General features: G+C 51.1%; 1 long non-coding RNA gene across 1 annotated transcript; it reads right to left on the minus strand.

Annotated features, from left to right (window-relative positions):
• Window positions 292–2,008, minus strand: LOC110401832. Its single transcript, XR_002440645.1, has 3 exons — window positions 1,562–2,008; window positions 617–826; window positions 292–490 (listed from the first exon to the last, which is right to left on the minus strand). It is a non-coding gene; the product is annotated as an uncharacterized LOC110401832 (long non-coding RNA).

Below are 10,163 nucleotides of genomic sequence, written 5' to 3' on the forward strand. Positions count from 1 at the left end.
TCTGATGTCTCAGTGAAGAGAAAACCCAAGGGGCCACTTCAGACGTCAGATTTGATTTTCTCGGTGTGACTTGGAAGCAGGAGACTGTTGCCATTCTGAGAACTTTCACTTCGGAGTTATGCCACAAGTAGTTGAGAAAAAATTACATTGTTGGCTTACGTTTGAAGAAGAAAATCTCAAAATTATTGATATTTATTTGTATGTATACATATACATATACAATATATATGTATTTACACACATATCTAGCTCTAATCTGAGACAGCTAGAGTAATAATGCTAGTAAAAAGAGAAGAATATGGAAAGATTCCAGGTTCTGTTCATTTTCTATAGGGAACAAACACAATCCCAGGATGGCAGTCCCCAGTGAGAGCCCCTCCCAGAACTTCCAGGCTGAGGAAGAGATGCAGTGCTCTGCAAACACAGACTCATTCCCACTAAATGTCAAACAAGGAGGTGATCTCTGTCCCTGAAAGATTGGTTCTGAAAACTAAAACACAAAACAAAGGAGAAATACACGAGAGAACAGAGGGAAAAGATAGCTTGGTGTAGCAAGCTGTGTCCTGGGCACACCCCAAGCAACAGAGCTGGGCTCAGGAGGGGAGGGCAGCCTTACCTTGGCTTTAGCTTTGCCATCTGCATATGTGTATGGTCTTTAATATGTCATCATGCAGACTTTTGCCTTACCCTGATTGTTTCATTGCTTCATCTGAATTACAACATTCCCTCTCTCCTCGGCTGTTCTGAAAGCAGTAAGAAACATTGGCCGTGTGCTTTATATTCCATATGCTGCAGAAATTCAAGTCTCCCTTTCAGTATAAGAATCCTGCAAGGAAAGTGCAAAAGCATTTGTTGGAAACATTTTGTCTTCCATACGCTCCCACTCAAGCTGTAGACGCCTGGTATCGGTACTGCAATGGCCTTGGGCCTCAAAGGAGTTTGCTGGAAGGAGGGCTGTGCTTTGTGATTTACCAAAGGAGGTGATGTGGGGTGTTTGTCAGATGAGCCCTGCACAAGCAAACGTAGCTAAAACTTGGTTCTAAAGCATTGGAAAGAAATCTAATCTGAATCTGATCTAATCTGAATCTGAATCTAATCTAATTTGCAAGAAAGTTCAAGGATCCACAGCGTCTCGTGAGATTCGGAAGAAGTGTATTGGTTACAAGCACTACTAACGGGATGCTCATGCTGCATCAGGCTGGTCCGCAGATGTGGTGACATAAACTGCCACTTGCTTGTCACCTGTCCCTATTTCAGAATTAGACATTTGGAGTGCCACTAGTCTGTGCTTCACGTGCCATTTGACTCCTCAGCAAGACGGCTGCAGCTGAGCCCAAGCAGAGAGAGGAAGATGGGCCCAGCACCGAGTGCTTGGGGCACAGGAGGAGCTCTGCTTCTGCATCCTAGAGCAAGGATTTCTTTTGCTTCCTTGGACATTTTTCTTCCCAGTGACTCAGAGTTTTGTGTTGCTAATTCACTAAGCAATCTTTTCATACCCAGTGACTCCTATACCTCTGTGCGTATGTGCTGCCTTGGAACCAATGGAAGTTTGGTTACGTACCACGAACGAGGAGTGTGGGTTTGTTTGTGCTGGGAATTGGGTGGAAATCTGCTTCTTTTATCCACATTACTTTATTTCTTGTCTTGCTGCCATAAGAGATATTCTATGCTGTATGAGCAGCAGTGGTTAACCGTGACAGAGCAAATTAAAAGGGAATTTTGGCTGCACGTAGAGCACAAACGAGACGCTCAGTGCACCCACGATTCTGTGGGCAGCCACCAGGTTCTTCTGTCTTTTTAGGTGACGTGTGTAAGAGTGCAGGGCTGCAAAGGAGCCGTATTGTCACTGCTGGGAAGAAGCCACCTCCACCAGGACCCTATAAGGCAGACTTTCCTCTGGACCAAGCCGAGCCAAGCACAGCAGCCGAGCGATGAGCTGATGCTTTTCAAAATTCACATCAATGTGATTAAACACAGCCAAAGAAACACGCGTCCCCAGCCACACCCAGCGCTGCCCAGGGGCACTGCAGGCAGCTCGGTGACCTCACAGTGACGGGGGGGGGGGGTGGCACCCAGCAGGACTGTCCTGTCCCACACTACCACCAGCCCTCGCCAGCCTCCTGCCATGGGGCTGCCCCACCCCTGAGGGTCCCTCAACCCTGGAGCTTCCCCACACCGTCACCTTCAGCTTCTGCAATGCAAGGAACCGGGGAGCAAGAGGGAATGTCAGATAAGGGAGGTGAAGAGTCACACGGCCACACGGAGGACAGGGCCCAGCGCACCGGCAGTGACACCAGCATCTCTGCAGCCGTGGCCGAGCAGCTGGAGGCCCCGGGGCTGGAGGAGGCCAGCAGAGCTGGCCTGCAGGCAGCATCCCCGAGCGGCAGCCAGTGCTCCCTGGGGCAGGAGCTGAGCCCCAGAGCTCAGGGGACCTCCAGGGTGAGCAGCTGGACATCTCTGGAGCATCCTTCATGCCTGGAGGGTTTGGAGGACCAAGCTTCCCTGACCACGCGGGGGCCATCGCCGCTCAGCGTTGACTCTGTGGAACGGCAAGAGCAAGCGCAGGCCTTGGCCTACCAGGCTGAGGACGGAGCGACCTGGGTGAGCCAGCAGGTGAGGAGAAAGGTAACCAACAGGAGCCAGCAGACCAGCACTGCGTGGAGAGGGAACACTCTGCCAGAAGCCCTGAGATCTCCCAGTACGGAAACTCTCATCAGCTTTGATGCAGAGAATCCAGACTCCCAGAAGCTGGTACAACTGAATCCTGAGCAATCTGCCCTGGTTCCCAGCGGCAATGTGGTCATGGAGCTTAAGATGGATTCTGGCAATCTTCAGGGGTTAGAATTTGTGCTGGGGAGAAACGAACAGAAGCACATGTTTTGTATAAGCTTCACTGATACAGCTGAGCAGAAAAGCAATGTTTTCTCAGCCATCACAGACAATCTGAAGAGCAGTTTACCAAGTGAAATGATGAGGAGCCATCGTGAGCAAACAAGCGATACTTGTATGAAGATGAATCAGGAGACGGCAGGAAAAGCAGCGTTCCAGTGCTCCATAGCACTGGAGGGTGCTGAGATGACATGCAACCTCATGTCTCTCAAAGGAGGGACGGAGGCAGGAAAAATGGGGAAAATCATGGTCATCTCCGATGAACAAATGGGCAACGCTGTGATTCAGACAATTCACGAAACAGCTCAGACTTTACCTGGAAGTCAGCAGCCCCAGTGCAGCCATGATGTGGGTGGGAGGTGGATGGCTCGCATCCCTCAGATGCGTGCTGCAGCAGAGGCAGAACTGCTGCAAATGATGGCGTGTCAGCCGTGGGGCAGCGGGAGCGAGGGTGGAAATGTGGGGAGGACCTCAGAGCTCCAGGTTGCCTCTGGTGGCCCAAGGGATGCACAGAGCATGGATTTACCCAGAGGAACGGCCAGTCAGGCTCAGCAGACTTTCACTGTTGTTTGTCTCAATGAAGGTATCTGGATCAAGGCAGAAACAGGCAGACCACCCAGGAATAAAAGCCAAGAGACAAGTGCTTCTTAGGAGTGAAGGGGACCAGGAAATCCCAGTTAGCTCTGCCATCATATTTTATCCTGCTTAACAGATTTTCTTGCTATGCCTTAGGAAGCGAGGAAACTTGTACTTTCGGGCTTTGAAACACTTCTGAGTTTTCAAGCCACACTTATTGCTGTGCCTGTTTGTAAACACTGAAGCCATCATGCGGGAGGTGGAAAAGAGAGAAAGAGTGGTGGAAACAAAGTAACAGCAAAGGAAATACTGAGCTTAAAGGTGCCAAAAGGAATAAAAGACGCATACAAGAGAAGAAGCAAACAGAAAACCAGTCTTGCGTCCTCACTAAATTTTTCTTTACTACCTCTGCCTGCAAGCCAAAGGCTTGCATCACACCTCATGCCCCAGGACACCTGGGGAGATCATGTAGCAGGTCCTCCTGGAAGACATGTTAAGGCAGCGAGGAATGAGGAGGTGATCTGAGACAGCCAGCACGGCTTTGCCAAGGGCAGGGTGTGCCTGAGCCATCTGGTGGCCTTCTCTGGTGGAGTGACAGCATCAGTGGACAATGGAAGGGCAACAGATGTCATCTACCTGGACTTCTGCAAGGACTTTGACATGGTTCCACACCACATTCTTGTATCTGAATTGAAGAGATATAGATATGAAGGGTGGACTGTTTGGTGGATTAGGAATTGGTTGGAAGGTCGCAGCCATAAGGTTGTGGTCAATGGCTCTATCTCCAGGTGGAGGCTGGTGACAAGTAGTGTCCCCTAGGGGTCCATCTTGGTGTTCTTCAACATCTTTATCAATGACGTAGATGATTGGATTGAGTGCACCCTCAGCAAGTGTGCTGATGACACCAAGCTGGGCGGTGCAGTTGATATGACAGAAGGAAGAGGTGCCATCCAGAGAGACCTGGACAGGCTTTAGAAGTAGGCCCATGTGAATTGAATGAGGTTCAGCAATGCCAAGTGCAATGTTCTGCACTTGGGTTGGCACAATCCCAGGTACGTGTACAGACTGGGAGAAGAACTCCTTGAGAGCAGCCCTGTGGAGAAAGACATAGGGGTTTTGGTAGATGAAAAACTAAACATAAGCCAGCAGTGTGCACTTGCAGCCTGGAAGGCCAATGGTGTCCTTGGCTGCATCAGCAGAGGGGTGGCAGTGGGCAGGGAGGGGATTGTCACTCTCTGCTCTGACACCATGAGGCCCCACATGCAGTACTGTGTCCAGGATTGGAACTAGATGATCTTTGGGGTCCTTTCCAACATAAGCCATTGTACGATTCTATGATTGCATGATTCCACGACATGGCCACACGTCTTTTTGCTCTGCAGTGCAGCTGGGCTTGCACTCAGCACACTGAGCCCCTGTGGTTTGTGGCTGGAGAAAAGGCTCCACTGACATCCAGCATTGGAGCTACGGGCTCCTTGCCTCCTGAAGCGGCCCTACTTGTGAAACCTTGTCCTTAAACCTCTCCTTTCTCATTTTTCCACCTATAAAAGGGGACAGCGATGCTTTCTTCCCTAGATTGTCATGCAGGACACATAGAGGGAAGAGAAACTTAGCACAGCCAGAAATGGGTAATGCAACCCGCAGCAAAGACCTGCTGGCTGCATTCCCCCTCCAAATCAAAGCAGAATGACAACAGTGAGCTAGATTTGCACGGGGCATGGAGCAGGCAATGGTAAATGCCCCCTTCCCTCTGTGCAGTTCCCCCCCGCAGTGCCCTTCCCTGTCACACCGGCTGGGAGATAACGTCGGGTTTCCTACCACTTGCTCTGCTTTCCCCAGCACATCTTTATCTACAGGCTTGCAGCATGAAGTATTTTCCCAAAGGTCTGGCTCCCGAATCTCGGGATGACGTGAGCATTTCACCCTGCAACAACTTTTCTAAAAGGTTGTTCTAAACGCAGAGTAATCCCTTGGCTTGTAGCACCAACCTTTAAAATACAAATCCTAAAGTCTCAGATTCCAGAAAGAAATGAGAAAGACCCAGGAGTTGCTAGTGCTGTTTTAAACCCGTGCCATCAAACCATTTTCCTGCACACTGGCAGCCTTTGGACTTCATTCCAGACATTTGGATGTGGCAGAGCTAGCTCTGACTTTATTTCTGAAGGGCTACACAGTGCTTTTTGGTCTCCTTCCTGGAACCTGAGGTTTTATGTTTTTATGGATTTTAAAAGAAATTTACAGCAGCACTGAGCTATTGCTTTTTGAAGCGAGGGATTCGCGGAGAAGTGAGCATGAAAGTACAGTTAGCACTGGTAACCTGAACACTGCTTTAAAATGCAACTCCATGCGACGTTTTGAAGTTCTGTAAGAGACAAAACATTAGGAGCTTGTAGCATGAGATGACAGTAGCTAGAAAGACACACAAATACAAGATCACAGAATAGAATCATAGAATGCTTTGAATGGGAAAGGGCCACTAAAGGCCATTGGGTCCAAACCCTCTGCAGTGCACAGGGACACCCACAGCTCCACCAGGCGCTCAGAGCCCATCCCCTGACCTGGGGTGTCTGCAGGGATGGGGCACCCCTGCCTCTCTGGGCAAACTGTGGGCACTTCCTTTGGACTGGGGGCTGCTCCCCTGGGAGCATTCAAAGGTGAAGTTGGGTATGGACTTGTCACAGCTGCTTTGCACTGTTAAAGCTGATGTGACCATAACGGGAGGGGAGGTGAGCTCCTGGCCAGGCTGCTCTGCAGCTGAGGCTCTCTAAGCTCATTATTTCCAGAATTGGGATCCCCGGACAGTTTCTTCCAGATGGTTTCCTCCGGGAAGGGAACATCCTCTGCTTGTTTTCACTGTGGCCACTGGAATATATATTTATGAAGATCACTTAAGTGTTATCATCTCACCATTGTGTCCTTATCACACATGTACAATGACTCTGCTAAGTCTTTAGGAAAGCATTTGTCTAAAGAGATTTCAGAATTTTTGGCCAATTTCCTATGTGGTTTCAGGTAGAGTTAGGAAAATGCATACTAACAGTAATTTCTTGTCAAAGCAGGTCAAGGGTTTTATCAAGGAAGTCTTGTAAAGGTTAACATGGGTATCGATGTTATTCTTTGTGTTGTGAAAGCAGGACTCAGGGAGCAGTTTGCTGCTGGCAGGGCTGCAGTGCCTGGCCTCCTGGCACTGCTGGAGCTCTTTTCCAACCTTGGTGATTCTATGACTCTGTGATTCCATGATTCACTCTGCACGGGCCATGGGGCAGCCGGGGCTGAGCTATGGGCTGCCTTGAGATGGGGAGCCAGGAAGGATGAGATGCTTGCTTTTTGTTGGCTGAAATCTGCTTTTACCAGGGGAGGAGCAAGAAGCGGGTTTCACTCTTTTATTTTTTTTCTCTGCGGATCATATGGCTGTTCAATGAGCTTTGAAACGCTCACGTGGGTGATGCTGGGAAAAGCTTCTGGCCCTCTCTAACTTCTGAAGCCATGTAGCAGAAATGCTGAGCTCCATCTTCACCGGAATTCATCCCGTCTGCCTTTATTACACGCTTCCATTTTCATTGGTCTGTTGTGGCTCACAAAGCTGACTGAGGAAGGTTTTGGGGCCACGGTGAGGGTGCTCCTGCTGTCCCTGCTGCCCTGATGGCAGCACTGCCCCCGTGCTGCTGCTGTCCCGTGCCTGTCCCCTGCCCGGTGTAACCTTCGGATGGGGATGTCCCGCTGGGTGTGAGCACACATGTGCAGTGAGTCCAGACTGGTGAGCACACCACAGCCCAGGCAACAGCAGGGAGCCACAGGATGTACCAGCAGGGCTGTGCTTGTAGGTAAAAACAGCAACGAGCATCTGAATGCTTTGGACAGAGCTCATTTGAAAACGTAGAATCATGGAACCATGGAATCGCTTGAGTCGGGAGAGAACCTGGGCCGAGCCCTCGTGCTGGTGTGGATGGATGGAGTGCACGTGCATTGGGCTTCAGTGCTGCACCCAGCAGTCTGGTTGGGAAGATGCAGGTTAGGGGGAAGGGCAGGGTTTAGATGGTTTTAGATGGTGAGAATGGTATAATATTACTCTGCTGGAGCAGATTTTGGAAAAATCCTTTGTTTTTTTCCTTCTGAAACTGCAATGGCTAAATGTCTCTGGAGGGTGGCTCATTTTATTAAATACGTGCTCCATAATAGCACATGGTCTTGAGGCAAGCATGAACAATAGAACAAGCAAGTTGTTAGTGCTTGGGTTGTATGGGCAGCCAGGAGGTGGCTCTCTGTGGCCTGCAGCTAAATCGATGCAGAGATCACCTCTCTGCTTCTATGGTTCTAAGGTAAAATAGATGGGTATTTAAATTAGAAAACAAGAATTTAGCCCTTATTTTGGAGGAGCAAACGTCTGGGGCAATTTCCCTCAGTCTTGCCTTCACGGGATATTCAAGGGGATGGGGATGATCTCTCCGTGTTCCCTCAGACAATTTAGCTCATTCCAGTGCTAGGCAAAGCTCTGCAGATTTGTAGGAAAATAACGACCAGGTTTGTTTTGCAGAGCAGGGTTGTACAGTAGTTTGTAGTAATTGGCATGTGAAGCTGGGACAGAAAGGCAGCCAACTTCTGCCAATTTATCCAGCTCCAGCAATGTCTCCCATGAGATGATTGCTAGCAAAGTGCAGTGGTGCTTTCATTAGCTACCTTTGAACTTCTCTGGATGGAAGCGAGAAAGCAATCAGTGTGCGCTGGGGGCAGGGTGAGGCAGGAGGTTTGTTTTCTTTGCGCAATATTTCAGATGAGGTAGGTGGTGAGGGTGGGAATTACTTCTTCCCTCTCCTATTTATGATCACAGACAGAATGGAAAATCCGGCGTGTGCTGCAGCCCCGATGTCACCGTGGCCCATTGTGCAGGATGAGTGCGGGCGCAGCCGCCGAGCCGTGAGCTGTGGGTGCTGCAAGATCCTGCACTGGGGATGCTTGGCTTCATGGTGACGTGCTGCTGACAACAGGGATCTTGGTGCGGGCATGCAAAACGCTCTGTGGCTACAGGACGAGTGCACTGTTGAGGTTCCTGGAGCTGCGTGCGTGGCTGAGGGCTGGAGGTCCTGCAGGTGCCATCATGAGGCTGTGGCAGCTACTGCTGTGCTCCCCCCAATCTCTGCCTCTGTTCCCCACCCGTGGGAGCTGTCAGCCTGCACTGACACAAGGCACAGCCTGGAAACCAAGGAGGGCACCCCCTCTTTGCTCTTCCAGCCTGCATTTTTCCTGCGCTGGTTTCAGCTCCCCACAAGCTGCAGGTTGCTGCCTCAGCCCCCGCCCAGCCCCTCCTGCCCAGGGTCACCAGCACAGCCTCTGCTCCTGGGACAGGGCAGCCCTCCTGCAATGGAAGGCAAGGAGGAAAGGAGAGGTCAGGAGCTGCGTGCTGCTGGCTGCAGGCTGCCGGCAGCGCTCCCGCTCCTCGTGCAGCAATTCGTTCAGCGTTCCCTTATGCTCACCAATGCGGAGCATATGCTCAGCGCTGCTGGATGACGAGCAGCAGCCCCAGCTCAGCTAACGGCAGCAGAGCTCCAGCAGGATGGGAGGCCGTGAGCCTGGGGGAAGCTGCTTTGCCCTCGCTGCCACGCGGGTGCAGGTGACCCCTGTGCCACACCAGCGGGTCACTGCTCCGGGATGCGGCGCGCTGCGGTGGCTTTGCTGAGCATCGGGCACAGGCACGCTGTTTGATACGCAGACACACTCCTCGATACACAGCACAAATGTTTTGGAATATATTTTGGTCTTGAAAAGAAGGCTGGTCGTAGTTTCCGCCATAAGAGTCTCTGCGCTTCTGAAAAATGAAAAACCACCGCGTGATGTTTTATTAAGAGCGCGTCAAAGTGTTTGGCGAGCCATAAATTACGTGCTGCAGTGCTGCTGTGATGCAGTGACTGAGATGGGAGGGTGATTCCAAGTGGAAACAAAAATAAGGGCACGGAGCTGAACCTGCGTGGGGAAGGCCTGTGCTCCGTGTCTCTCACTTGTGGTGTTTAAGTGCGTACTTGTGCAGCTGATAGGAGCAGGATCGGATGTGGGCAGTGTTGGCCATCTTTCCTGTAACAAACTTATACTTCTATTCTGTCTGGACCTGTAGGTGACAGAGCATTGGCACAGGGTGCCCAGCCAAGTTGTGGAGTGTCTGTCCTTCACAGAGGTTGGAAGGGAACTCTGGGGATCATTGAGTCCAACCCCCCGCTGAAGCAGGCTCCCTACAGCAGGTTGCACAGGTGGGCGTCCGGACGGGTCTTGAATATTGCTGGAGAAGGAGACTCCCCCAGCTCTCTGGGCAGCCTATTCCTGTGCTCTGTCACCCTTCAGATGCTGCCTGGATGTGCTCCTGGGGAAGGTGCTCCGGATGTCCCTGCTTGAGCAGGGGTTGGACCAGATGGGCCTAGAGGTTCCTTCCCACCTCATTCGTTCTATAGCTGTACAGAACAGTTCCCAGGCAGCCTCAGCTCCCTCCAGGGCTGCCCATTGCCCATCAGGCTACAGGTCCTGGCTCTGCTGCCAGGAGGAGCACGCCTGGGGCATCAGTGCAGCTCCTCATGGGATGCACCAGCCTGAGAGGAAACAAAATTCAGTGTTTGAGGGCAATCGGGGGTCACTTCATTGAGTATCTGCAGGCAAGTGATGGTTTCAGGAAAGCTCTAGTTGCTTGCTAGAAGGCAGACAGGGTTGTGCTTGCT

The sequence above is a fragment of the Numida meleagris genome, chromosome 6 (genome assembly GCF_002078875.1).
Source record: "Numida meleagris isolate 19003 breed g44 Domestic line chromosome 6, NumMel1.0, whole genome shotgun sequence".
In the NCBI taxonomy this organism is placed as follows: Eukaryota; Metazoa; Chordata; class Aves; order Galliformes; family Numididae; genus Numida; species Numida meleagris.